Source organism: Gallus gallus, chromosome 2 (genome assembly GCF_016699485.2).
Source record: "Gallus gallus isolate bGalGal1 chromosome 2, bGalGal1.mat.broiler.GRCg7b, whole genome shotgun sequence".
NCBI classification, from domain to species: domain Eukaryota; kingdom Metazoa; phylum Chordata; class Aves; order Galliformes; family Phasianidae; genus Gallus; species Gallus gallus.
The window spans coordinates 49,834,271-49,844,720 of record NC_052533.1 but is presented as its reverse complement, the minus strand read 5'-3'; the positions used below and the strand labels follow the sequence as shown (position 1 = coordinate 49,844,720).

The 10,450-nt window shown below is 41.7% G+C and overlaps 1 long non-coding RNA gene across 1 annotated transcript; it reads right to left on the bottom strand.

The window, feature by feature from the left end:
• Window positions 1-630: 630 nt before the first annotated feature.
• LOC121109703 lies at window positions 631-10,215 on the bottom strand. The gene is made up of 2 exons (XR_005855671.2): window positions 8,105-10,215; window positions 631-3,164 (listed from the first exon to the last, which is right to left on the bottom strand). It is a non-coding gene; the product is annotated as an uncharacterized LOC121109703 (long non-coding RNA).
• Window positions 10,216-10,450: the final 235 nt, after the last annotated feature.

The window sequence follows — 10,450 nt, the reverse complement described above, 5'->3', positions numbered from 1 at the left end:
ACCAGCATAAATATTTCCATGGAAATGCGTTCCATGAATATTTCCCATTCGATTGCTAACAAGTGACTGTAGTGAAAGCATCTCTACAGAACCTGTGACACTTCAGGACATTATTCTGACTTTTCAGTGTCAGAAAGCAATTGGAGTGTCAGACTGAGTGTTGTAACTCTTCCTCCCTGTTGACTGCATCAGAACTTAGGGTTGGGCTGCACAAGGTAATTGTAGGTCTGAACTCATCAGTGCTCTCTGGTCTTTAAATGCTACCCAGTGGGCACCCAAAGCCATGTAGGCAGTGTAGCACATATTTGAGTGTAGCTCTAAGGATATATGTAGTAATTGTCCTTTCTTATTGTTTTTAAATGTATTACTGTATGTGCCAGAACAGTTCTGCATGAGATACTTGCAGAGAAAAATTACAAACTGTAATTAAGCAGAAATTTAATTATGTACCACTAGTATTTTCATTATTTACCATAATAAACTAAGAGATCAACTGATAAAAAAATTTCAATTATTTCAAAAAGCTGAAGGTAGATGGAATACACAAAACATTTCCAAATCTTTTGGAAAAAAAACAGTGAAGTGCAGTTTCCTTGCATAGGTTACAAAATTAAGAACAAAACATACATGTTCCCATTACAATAGCATACATTTTATTGCACACAATATGTATCTACAGCATAACAAATTTAACACTATCATTTTATCTTAGATTTCTATTGACATGAATGAATGAACCCTGATCTTTGGAAAATGCAGTCTTGCCACACATAAAACATCTGTTCTTCCTTTGGAATTGCAATAAATCTTCCAGGGTGTGAGAGACTTCATTTTGCTGAGGACAAAATAGAAAGGAAACAAAACCACCTACTGGTTTTTGTGGATACCCTCCAATTTCAGTGCAGGATCAATTAGGCTGGCATCTGCAGTGTATGTGGGTGTGTAGGCCTTTGTGTTGAGCTCCTGAGCTGAAATCAATACAGGGCTGGTAAGATTTCTTGGTATTACGGGTAATTTCTTCTCTTTTATGCTGCCTGCACAGCTGTATTAGAATTTATTAAAAAACATTTTATTACCAATGCAAAAGGATGTGAGAAATGTATTTGTGATTTAATGGAGTTTCAAAGTAGCAGGGCTGAAGAAAAGAAACAACCAGGCTCAAATCCACCACGTATTCTGGGGAAAATCACCCACCAACAAAAGGAAAGAGCTAGAAACTTTCACTTGCCACCATCTCATACCAGTTACGAGAAATTGTACATTACAGAGAGGATGGAGCATAGCAAACTATTGATTGGCTATAGACTTATGTCTGGACTATATAATTCTGTGTGCACTTTTGTGTTTGTATAAGAGTTGACAGGTTTTAGTAGCCTCCTACACTTGCAGTATATACTTGGCACAAGTGCAGGCCTAGTACACAGCTCCCTCTTTACACAATGGAGAGTGATGCTTGTCTTGAGGGGATGATATGTGTATCAGGAGGTTGAGCTTCCCTCTGAGTGTGCCTGTTTCTCCCCATAATCTAGCTAGCAGGAAAATCTGATGTGATCAAGTTTATTTTTGTGCCTAATGCCAGCTTGCACAACTCCAGGTTTTAGTGGACAGCCTACTGAATTGGAATTCAAGTAATTTTCATTTTAATCTCACTTTGTAAGTGACTCTGTTTTTGACTAGTCCACTGTCTGCACCTCTTCCATCTCAATTTTCATCTGTCTTCTATACGCAGAAGTTGAACTCCAGGAGGTAGAGATGGTCTTCATCTTTGTTTTAGAAAAGTGTACAGTGTGTACAGGGAATATATTCATGATGTGCACAGGTAAATGTAAGCTACTAAGAAAATGAAGCAATCCAATTCAGATTCTGAACACTACACATCAACACATACACACATGAGAAGTTTGTGTGGGCAGTTGCTCCTACTACTCTTACTTAGTGCAACGACATTTCAATGTCACCTGACTGAGGGGCTTTCCATCATCAGTGACCACCTCCAATCCTGTCACATGTATCCCCCCACACTTTCAAACAGATACATACAACCTAAAAACAAGATAGTGGAATTACCATAATAAACTGTTGGGTGATGAGATACTTGCATTTGCTTAACTCTCTTTGCTTTCCAAATGATGTCATTCTTCATACTCCATCTAGACTAGTCACAGCACTTGGTGCTCACAGCTTTCTTACCACTGAGCCTATAGAAGAAATTTCTTTTAGTGCCTTGAATAATAACTAGTCTGGGAGTAATGAGTTTCTAATCATTTGTGCCATTGCTCAGCAGAGTGATGAGAAATGACATAACTTTTGTTGGTGATTAGGAATCTGGAAAGCTGAGATTCAGTTGTTGCAGCACTATTGGTTTATGGGATATGAGAACAAACACAAACTTTACTAGGAATATAGTTAAGGAATTACCAAATTGCTAGTTACATGCAAGCACTAAGATATGTAATAGTGTTTGTTACATGTATTTATAGTTTAATTAGCTTGATTTTACAAAATAGGAGAGGAAAAGTACTATTGAAATGCTTAATCCAAACAGAATGATATAAAATATGTAGTTGAGACTGAGCTCCGTTATGATATTTTATTTCCTGAAAAATGTGTTCCTCCCACATATACTATTTTACTGAAATCAGTATTTTCCACTGAGTGCTGTTTCTTTTTCGGTCTGCACATTATATAATCCAGCTCCTGATATATATTCAGTCAGAACACTTAGACCTAACAATCACCTCCTGACCAATAGTGGTTCAAAATATCTCGAAGTAGAAGTCATTTCGTACTTGTGTATGAAAAATAACACAAAAATATTGTGTTTTTTTTCCTAATCTTAGAGATGTCTATATCAATATTTCTTCCATCTTTTTTCCTTTTTTGTCTTTTCTGCTTTCCATACCCCTCCTCTTCTGCTCCTGTTCTTCATAGTTCTACTTTTTCACAATTTTTATGTGCTTTTTCAGAGTCTTTCCTCTTGTGTTTCTGTAAGTCTCTTTCCTCATGCCTTTCTTTCTTCCTTTGAGTGCTTCCTCCTTACTTCAGTTGGAGGTTTGTTGCAGTGGAGCCTGGTAAGCTAAGTAAGCTGCAGCTTAATTGTTGGTTCTGCTGCTGCATCCAACTTCAGCTGTCACTTTCTCTCCGCCATCTCCTTTTTTCCCAGTCTGGAAAAGCAAGATAATTAACTTTGTCTCCTGACCTTTGAGACCTACTAATGGAAAACGCTCCTATGCACAGTTGCTCTGTCCTCTGTAATTTCACCTCTTTTCTACCTCAATTGCCTTTTCAATGCTTTTCATGATTTTCAGCTCCCCAGCTAATTCTTAGCTCCCATTCTCCCTCCTCCCCCCTTATAGCAGTAACATTTTCAATGTGGATCTCCAACATATCAATGTATTACTGATTTTGCCATAATCTATGGGCTATTTGTCCTTTACATGCACTTTGTCTTTATTTTGAAGGAGTGCTGGAGCAGCTCATAAATAAATGGTTCCCTGATTTCAGCTACAGTCAACAAAGAACTTGAAAAATGGTGCAATTTCTGCTTCTGACTATAAAAATGATGAGAAGTCATAGAAAGATGGGAGATGTGGGATGAGCAAAGGATGCCCGATTGTGAATATCACTTATGCTGTCTTTTATAACCCTGTAAATGGAAAATGTTTGTGTGTGAAGCCTGCCTTCCCATGTTCACTTCATGAGGTTAGTTTAAGTCACAGTTGCATGTCTCTAGTACCTTTGGGAAAAGACTCAGACAATGAACACTAGGAGAGTATAGTGCTAGCATCAATCAGAAACCAAATGTAAGCCAGCTCCTGACTCTGCTCTGAGGAAAAGATATGCACTGTCAGAGTCAATGCATTTCAACATCCATGACCATTTGCTAAGAACCTATTTTTTGATATCTGTCTATACATCTGGCACAAGGAGATCTTAATCATTTTCAGTGAAAGGAGGAAGCAGTCAAAGCTTGTCAGCATTACATGCCTCAGTCTGCAGTGCCAGAGGTGTATCCAGTAAGCTGTGATCTGAACTGGCTCAGTCTATACGGCTGTAGTGAAATAAAATACAGAGAGAAGTATTCTGATGTTATTCTCAGGGACGAAATATATTTATACTCCAGAACTGTGGAGATGATGATGAGTTAAGGAAAGGTGAAAAAACATTCTGTAGTATTTATGGATTATGGTAGCTATAAACTATAGACCATATCAGACTAGGCTATGAACTTGTTGCTTCATAAAAGCTAAGCAGCATTGGATTTAGCTAACCATGGATGGAAGAACAGTTAGGATAGGTAAAAGAATTGACTGAACGCATCATTATTTTTGATAAACACTGATTCATGTTCCTGTTGCGTGCTCATTTTGTAATTGTGTCACTGCTCGTTGCTGTGAAATCCCATGGCACTTCATGAAAAAACACAGTAGTACCTCAGATCTCCTGACCAACCATCAATTCAGATAATCGCAGTGACACCTCACACATCCTGCAGTTCTAACTGGAAACATTGGTTTTCACTTACAGCCCTGTGTCCCAGTTCTGTGTTTCAGCTTACTGTGGGCTGTTATGTGGCTCCTCTTTTCTTTGATTGACGGTTCAGCTGAGGGCTTCTAGAAATATGCGATTCCAAGAAACTGCTGGAAGTGGGCCAGTGAAGATATTGCTGTGATTTTTTATTTTTTAACTCTTTAGCTGGAAAAAATGTCAACACTGGACAAAAGCTTAGTAGAGAAAGTGCCTATCCCCCAAAAGCAAACAAACAAATGAAAACACCAAATGCATGTTGCTCAGAATATTATATTCCCAGGATATCTTCCAAACTGTTAACCTTAAAAAGTATCAACAGTCTGCAACATTTTCCCTTTTCTGTAGAAAACCTAGAGTGTCTTCATGGAAACAAATAATTAACTAGAATGCAGGAATATGACTTGAGAACCTATTGATCCTTTCTCAGCAGAACAGAGTACCATTCACCGAAACAGAAAAATCAGCAGAAATGAACAAAATATGAAATTACTGAAAATGTTTTCACACAAATCACAATGTTCCCATGGTGTGCGCTGTCAAGCTTATTACTGTGACAGGAATATAGCATGATGCAGAAAACAAATGACAAAAAGTAAACAAAGTAGTAATAATAATGGATTTCTTAGGAGGTTTCTAAAGAAGCATATAAATTTTAGCCTGTGCAAAGAGGATAAAATAACTTCTTGTTATTTGAGAGTAAGAGAAGATTTATCTGCAGAAAAACTTATTTTGTAACTGTGCACATCAAAGTTTCTCTTAGAAGCAGATTTTGCTGAACACACAAACTGATAGTAATCTAGAGCAGGTGGGCATGCAGGATTCATGCAGTAGTTCCTCTTAGCTGCTATTGGCTGCTTAGCCAATTGCTTTTTTTTTTTTTTTTAATCTATTAACTGACCCAGTTAAAGATTATTGTATCTAATAGCCCTGAGATGCTATACTTAGAACATTCTTAATTATTCAACGCTTAACTCTTCTCTGGAGTGTGGAAATCTGATACAGTAGTTCTGAATACTGGAACAACACCTTGGCCTGAGGAGCTTTCTGACAATACTTTAGTTGTTTCTCATGGATGATCTTAATTAATGTTACAATTTTGTGTTGGTGTGAAGGCTGCTACTTGTCTTGGAATATTTGTCTTGTTATGAAAAAATGGCACTATCCCTATCGTGGCAAAACTATTTCAGATTATTTACCAAAATACATACATCTGAGCACAGTGGAAAATATTGCATATTTTAAAAGTGAACTTTAGGCTTATCAACCATGCCAGATTGTGACTACTTCAGGTCCTCGTTTGTTTGCAGGACAGCTACTGTGCAGACAAAGCAAGAGTGACTTTGCTCCCCTCCATTACTTTGGGATCAGTCTTTTCAAGAACAAATAATTCACTTTTCTCCTTATTCAGAGCATGATCAAACCACAGGAGTCATTGTCACATTCACAGACTCCAAAAAGCCCTGGACCTGGGCTGACAATTATGAAAATAACCCCAAAGATACCAAATACACCAAACTGTGGTATGGCACGTGCACATGATCTCATGATCTGGACTGAGGCAACCTACTTGTTTTGTATTGGCCATAATATGTGATCTTGCCTAGCAGAAAACATTTCAGTACATTTTTTTTAAGCAAAAATAAGCAAAAATGGTTCCCTAGAGTTGCTGAAAATATTTTTAAATGGATGCAACAAGTCACATTTAAAGCTCATGATTACACCTGTAGTGACTTTAATGCCAGTTTTAAAAACAGATGAATATGTAAAAGCATAAGCCAAGCTAAATTTAGGGATATGAGATCTATCACAAGTATGCAATTACATCATCAATTTACTTAATCACCTTTCACCTCCTTTGTAAAGGCTGAAATGCCAACATATTCAACTCTTTCAGCTGTACTGACTTTCCCTATTTTATATCACAGAATCACTGCATCTCCTGAGTCTGAAGTCTCCCACAAGGATCATGAAACTCAACTCCCAGCTATGCACAGGACCACCCAAAATGCAAATCCAATGTCTGAGAGCATTGTCCAAACACTCCTTGAACTCCAGCAGCCTGGGGCCATGATCACTGCCCTGGTGAGCCTGTTCCATGCCTGACCACCATATCAGTGCAGAACCTTTCCCTAACCCCCAGTCTGTCCCTCCGCTGACCCAGCTCCATGCCGTTTACTCAAGACCTCTCATTCTCAAGACAGCAGAGCTCAGCACTGCCCCTCCATTCCCTGTGAGAAGCTGCAGCCACCATGAGGTTCTTGCACAGTTTCATGTGTTTCTTATACTGTGGCAGCCAAACTGCATGCAGTGCTGGAGGTGAGGCCGCACAGCACAGAGCACAGTGGGACGACCCCTTCCCTTGGTAGGTTGGCAGCATGGGCCTGACACACCACCCCCGGGTACGGTTGGCCCTTTGGGCTGTGAGGGCACACTGATGGCTCAGGTTCAACTTGCCATCAACCAGCACCCCCAGGGGGTTTCCATGGGGCTGCTCTCCTGCCTCTTGTACAACTTCATGCTCTTGGTGGCTGCCCAGCTCTCACATTTGTCAAGATCTCTCTGTAAGGCCTCTCTACCCTGGAGGGTGTCAACAGCTCCTCCAGCTTAGTGTTGTCCTCAGACTTAGTATACACTCAAGTCCTGCATCCAGACACCATCTCCAGACCAAGCCTTTCCTTGACAGATTAAGCACTTGATCCTGTAGAGAGAAGTGTGATTTAAAAGGCTTAAAGAACTTCACTGATTTTGTTAACTTGCTTTCTAAATTTCTAAAATATGAAATAAAATGGTAGGAACCAAATAGGAATTGCACATCTCCTGTTTATGCCATCAGCAAAACACACTTAGTGTCTTTTTCTAGTTGGACCTACAGAGCAGCATCCGGGAGACTACTGACATTGCAGAGCTCCACCTGGGTACACAGCTACTGCCCTTGCAGAAGCCTTGCTATTGAAATCATGGAGTATTTGCATGAAATGGCAGCAAACTGGGAGGAGATTGCTATTTTCTTTTGTTAACATTGCTTGGGAAACCAGGAGGGCCAGAAGGGGACCTCACGGGGAAGGGAAAGCAACCTCTAGGTAAGGACTGATCCCCTTTAAATAAAATTTGCTTCTTGACTAAAGTTCAAACACTCATGGCTCTGTGCAGGACCAGCAACAAGTGCAAGTCAGTGACATCTGCTCCGGCTGCTCCAGCCAGCCTTGGGAGCCACACAGAGATGTCACTGTGATGACAGTGGATCTCATGGTGTCATTTATGTATCTCACAATGGAACCCCCAGACAGTTCATGGATTTCACCTGCTGATTGGCAGGGCAAAAACTGTCTTGTGACAGAAATGCCTGTACCTGAAAACTTCAGTGAAATTGAGACAAGAAAAAATAAAATTGAGACACCTGAATGAGAAACATTTTCTGTTTCTGATCCAGGGGATCTGGTTGAGTCCTCAGGCTCTCCTTCTCCTGATCCTCCAGGACAGGATCAAGGAACAGCCTGGGATGCTGCTGCAGCATGGATACTGAAAGAAAAGGACTCACTAACTTCTTCTGATGAAGAGGAAATGAAATGTTTACCTCACATTTCTTCTGAGGAGAGCAAATCCAGTGTTGTGGTTTAACCTGGCAGGTGTTTCAGCTCCATACAGTTGTTCGGTTGTACCTCTTCCCAGTGAGGGGAGAGAATTGAAAAAAAAAGCAAAAAACAACGAAGTAGAACTCATGGGTTGAGAAAAAACTACTTACTAAGATACAGAAAAGGAAAAGGATAATAGTTATGACTATACATATATATATGTATATGACAAGTGATGCACAAGCAAGTGCTCTCCACCTCCAAACCAATGCCCAGCTAGTCCCCTGAGCAGTGGAAGAGCCAGATGAACTCCCACCCCCTTCAAAATTCCTTCTGTGTGATGATACATGGTAGGGAATATCCTTTTGACCAGTTTAAGTCAGCTGTTCTAACTGTTCCCTCACAGTTCCTTGGGCCCTTTACTGAGAATGGCCTTGGCTCTGTACAGAACTGCTTAGCAGCAACTATAAACATCAGTGTGTTATCAACATTATTTTTCTCCTAGAACTAAAAACACACCATCATACCACACGCTCTGAAGAAAAGTCCATCCCAGATGAAACTAAGAGCCAGTATCTCCTCAGTCCTCAGCTTTCCACAGAAATTCTGTGACTGGTTGAAAGTGACCAATTTAATATGATTTGGTGGGGTCATGGTGGAAAACATGTTGTCATCGATGAATAAATGTTTAAGCTTGAAGTATTGGGAAGGAAAGGATATTTGAGAGTTTCTCAGTCTTAAAACATGTCTCCCACAGTATTCTCTTAGAGGAGCTGGCAGCCTTGGTACACTCTTTGCTGGGTAAAGAATTGGCTGGAAGTTTGGGCCCAGAGAATGGTGATGAATGGAGTTAAATCCAACTGGCAACCAGTCACGAGGGATGTTCCCCAGGGGTCAATACTGGGGCCCAACCTGTTTAATATGTGTCGATCTGCATGGGGGTAGGATGTTCCCTACAGTGGGATCTGGACAGGCTGGATAGCTGGGCTGAGGCCAATGAGATGAAGTTCAACAAGACCTAGTGCTGAGTCCTGTACTTTGGCCACAGCAACCCTAGGCAACACTACAGACTTGGGTCAGGGTATCTGGAAGACTGTGTAGAAGAAACTGACCTGGGGGAGTTCACTAATAACTGGCTAAATATGAGACAGCAGTGTGCCCAGGAGCAGGGAGGTGATTGTCCCTCTGTACTCAGCACTGGTGAGGCTGCACCTTGAGTAGTGTGTTCAGTTTTGGGTCCCTCACTAAAAGAAAGACATTGAGGCCCTGGAGCATGTCCAGAGAAGGGCAACAAAGCTGTTGAGGGGTTGGGAGCACAAGACTTATGAGGAGTGGCTGAGGAAACTGGAATTGTTTAGTCTGGAGAAGAGGAGGCTCAAGGGAGACCTTATTCCTTTCTACAACTACCTGAGAGGAGTTTGTGGCGAGGTAGAGGTTGGCTTCTTCTCCTGTGACAGGACTAGATTCTCCCAGTGACAGGACTAGAAGGACTGGCCTCGAGTTGTGCCAGGGGAGGTTCAGGTTGGACATTAGGAAAAATTTCTTTTCCAAAAGCATTGTGAAGTGCTGGAATGGGCTGCTCAGGGAGGTGATTGAGATCCAAACTGGCAGCAGCTAACTCTTCTTCCTTCTGCTTTGCATTTTTTCACTTATTCTTCTACTATCACCCATGTTTCCAGAGAGATGATCCACAACCGCTTGAACACTGCCAGCAAAGAGTTGCCCTGAGGGGACGAGAGGTGGTTGCCCCTGCCCTGCAGGGAGACCTGAATGAGAGCCACCTGAGGAGCAGACCAGGTGCCCAGCCCATGTGGGGAGCGGCTGCCGGGCAAGACAGGAGCCTGCTGACAGTGCCAAAGGAAGAAGGCACAGAGATAGTAACACCCATAGGCTCCCCGCCATTCAAGTGCTTGAAGAAAGCCACCACCCAACCTAGCGTCTCTCCAGCCCTGCCAGCCTTTGGCCCCCTCCCTGCTGCCACCGAGCAGCAGCCAGACCTTGGCTGCCACTTCTGCTCCTCAACCTCATGTGGGACCCAGGTTTACAACTGGCCCACCACAGCAGGTGCTTCCCTGGCACCCACAGACACATGAGCAGCAGGCTCCTTGGACCCTCCTTATCTCATCATTGCAATGGCCATGCTGACAGCAGCCAAGCTGATGCCACCTGATAGACAGCCCTGTATTGCCCCAATTGCACCTACAACTCTCACTGGGCACATTCAGGGAATGGGCCAGCAACCCTAGCATGGTACCCACTGCAGACAGCAGGGACAGAAGCACCAGTTACAAGTTCATAAATTGAGAGGTCATAGATAGATAGTTCTGGAAAGATGTCTGAGTAATAAA